We start from the raw sequence: 4,151 nt of genomic DNA, 5'->3' as shown, positions 1-4,151 counted from the left end.
TATATAATATAAAATAGAACATAAACATAATGTAACAATAAACAAGTCACAGAATAATAGTAAATGATTTAGTAAATAATATACCCAAATAAAATACTCTGGTGTCTCCTGTACTAACTCAGGACAGATCTGGTAACTGATCAGTGTGAAAAGCGCAGTATACAAGACCCCCTTGAGTCACACACTGGTCTCTGGTGCATGGGAGCAGCCCCTGGACTGTTACCATGATGTGACCAGATTATCACTGAGGACATGGACTGTTAACCTTTAGGGGATGCAGTGTCCAATGTGTAGGGTTGGTACCCTATTTGATTATCCACTCTGTCCCCATGACTGCTCTTCCTGGCATCATATCCCTAGATGGCATGGACTAATACATGATGAAGACACCTGGGTCTACAAAGGAGCTGTGAACACAAATGGTAAGAGATTTAGTAAAGCAACCAGCTAAATTCCTTCATTTTCATTATTTTAGATGCATTACAACAATTCAATCTCACAAAATTAATACAAAATTACACTAAATGCTTCCACGTATATATAAATAGGAAGCATTAGAAATTAAAATGTGATCCAGATTTATGGCTCAACCTAAAATGATTGTAAAGTAGTGTTCACATAATATATAATGGCTGCTACCTGTATTGTGGGGTGGGGGAGGGGGATAAGTGGCTGCAGATAATGTTACATAATGACACAGCCCTTCCATCTCATTCAGAGGTGGTGGTCTCTTCCCCACTGTCAGTCCTGATGGCTCTGCTCCTGGATTTCGCCCTGTCCTCTTCCTCTGACAATGATTGAGGGTGTATGGGTGTCACTGGGCTGAATGACAGGAGCAGGGGCTGATCCCAGCATAGACTGAGGATGATAATGGCTCCATGTTTACTGACCTGGGGCCAGAACCTGCCACATGGCAGCATGAGAACAAGCATGGCTGCCGCCCTGGCCACTGTGCACACAGCCACATCATTCAGCCACTTAGCTTGCTTCTATAGAATGGAAAACATTAGTTTTCCCTTTCAATCAATAAAATGCTTAAGAAAATTTGCTGTTAAATATTCTTCCTGAAAGCAACCTAGAAACAAGATGTTGCATATTTCTGATATTTCCTTATTGATTAGATATAGATAGATAATAATAATCTTTATTTTTATATAGCGCTAACATATTCCGCAGCGCTTTACAGTTTTGCACACATTATCATCACTGTCCCCGATGGGGCTCACAATCTAGAATCCCTATCAGTATGTCTTTGGAATGTGGGAGGAAACCGGAGTGCCCGGAGGAAACCCACGCAAACACAGAGAGAACATACAAACTCTTTGCAGATGTTGTCCTGGGTGGGATTAGAACTCAGGACCCCAGCGCTGCAAGGCTGCTGTGCTAACCACTGCGCCACTGTGCTGCCCAATAGATGAATGAATGATTGATTGATTGATAGATAGATAGATAGATAGATAGATAGATAGATAGATAGATAGATAATAGATAGATAGATAATAGATAGATAGATAGATAGATAGATAGATAATAGATAGATAAATAGATAGATAGATAGATAATAGATAGATAAATAGATAGATAGATAGATAGATAGATAATAGATAGATAAATAGATAGATAGATAGATAATAGATAGATAATAGATAGATAAATAGATAGATAGATAATAGATAGATAAATAGATAGATAAATAGATAGATAGATAGATAATAGATAGATAGATAATAGATAAATAGATAGATAGATAGATAGATAATAGATAGATAGATAGATAGATAGATAGATAGATAATAGATAAATAGATAGATAGATAATAGATAGATAGATAAATAGATAGATAGATAGATAGATAGATAGATAGATAGATAATAGATAGATAGATAGATAGATAGATAGATAGATAGATAGATAATAGATAAATAGATAGATAGATAATAGATAGATAGATAAATAGATAGATAGATAATAGATAGATAAATAGATAGATAGATAGATAGATAGATAGATAGATAGATAGATAATAGATAGATAGATAGATAGATAGATAGATAGATAGATAATAGATAGATAGATAAATAGATAGATAGATAATAGATAGATAAATAGATAGATAGATAGATAGATAGATAGATAGATAGATAGATAGATAATAGATAGATAGATAAATAGATAGATAGATAAATAGATAGATAGATAGATAGATAATAGATAGATAGATAGATAGATAGATAGATAGATAGATAATAGATAGATCGATAGATAGATAGAATTTGTGGCAGGTTTGCAGTTCAGTGGACACAGTAATGCTGGATTATTTCTTGTTTTTTCTGTCAATCCCAGATATAAACAATCACTCTCATCATCGCCGGGTGTAGTCCCCTAGTATGATGGCTGGGTCCGGTATTATCAGCAGTGATTATCGGGGATGTGGCAGAAATCAATGTTCCGCCATCAGGCGCAGCGGAGCTTCTCCCTGCAGCCGCACAATGACTCCATCATTCATCGGATTATCGCCCCCACTGTCCCGGGCAGCGCTGATTACCGGGGTCCTGGTGGTCCTGAACACCACTGATTGTGATGCGCCATCCAGAGCAGATTATAATGTACAACTTGATGCGCTCTTCAAATGTCGTACTACAACTCCCAGCGTGCCCTGAAAGCCCACACCAGAATGAGGGGGGAGAACGTTTTGGCAGCTGTGGTTCCACAGAAGCCGTGGAGACTGCAGATACATTTTCTAAGAAAACAGATACAATGATCCCTGCGATCACTGCAGAAGGCGCACAGTCTGCACAAGGCACCAAGGGGCTAAGAGAAAACTGCACCCAGGAGCTAAAGCCACAAGTACAGTGTCACAGGAGCTGGGAGAATCCTGGGCCTGATAGATAGTGGGCAACCTCTGGGCATAGACAGAAAATGTCATCTCAAGAATAGTGAGAAAGTGACAGCATGTGCTAAGTGGTTCTACACACTCAGATTATTGTCCATTATCTATCTATTATCTATCTATCTATTATCTATTATCTATTATCTAATTATCTATTATCTATGTATTATCTATCTATTATCTAATTATCTATTATCTATTATCTTTCTATTATCTACCTATCTATTATCTATCTATCTATTATCTATCTATCTATCTATTATCTATTATCTATCTATTATCTACCTATCTATTATCTATTATCTATCATCTATCTATCTATCTATTATCTATATATCTATTATCTATAATCTATCTATCTATCTATCTATTATCTATCTATCTATCTATCTATCATCTATCTATTATTTATCTATTATCTATCTAGAAGATAAAAAATGGGGGCAGCACACCAGTTAAATGTGAAAAAGGTGCTATTTATAAGCCCAAAGTGGCGACATTTACTCTCAGAGTTGTGACCCTTTTTCTCTTTATTATCTATCTATTATCTACTGCTTGAAAAAGGTCCTCATCTTGGACCTAAACGTCATATATGGACCATTAAACTGCTCGTGAATCTTTATCTACTGATGTGCTGCATTCATTTTTTGGGATGAATTTACAAGGTTTGGTATATGCCTGGGAGGCTTTTGCACCCAACAATCTTTTTGTGCTGCTTTTTGTCTTTCTTTTTTTCTATATATTACCTATCTATTATCTATCTTTCATCTATATATCATCTGTATATTATCTATCTATCATCTATTATATTATATATCATCTATTATCTATCTATAATCTATAAGCTATCTATTACCTATCATATATTATCTATCAACCTATTATCTATCTATTATCTATCATCGTTTTATTATCTTTCTATTATCTATCTATCTATCTATCTATCATGTATTATCTATCTATTATCTATCATCTATTATCTATCTATCTATCATCTTTCTATCTATCTATCTATCTATCTATCTATCTATCTATTATCTATCATCTATTATCTATCTCATATCTATCTGTCTATTATCCATCTGTCTCTAAATCTATTGATCTGCATATCATATTTATGCAGATGTATAGGATATTCTTTTCATCTGCTTTATGGATCTCATATCTTTTAACTATAAATTATCAAAGTTTTTATCTCTATCTTTCCTTCCACCTATCATATTTATGTGGTATATTTTTCTTCTGTGTTTTCTTTTTCACA

This window comes from Ranitomeya imitator, chromosome 1 (genome assembly GCF_032444005.1).
Source record: "Ranitomeya imitator isolate aRanImi1 chromosome 1, aRanImi1.pri, whole genome shotgun sequence".
In the NCBI taxonomy this organism is placed as follows: domain Eukaryota; kingdom Metazoa; phylum Chordata; class Amphibia; order Anura; family Dendrobatidae; genus Ranitomeya; species Ranitomeya imitator.
This window is presented reverse-complemented; position numbering follows the sequence as displayed.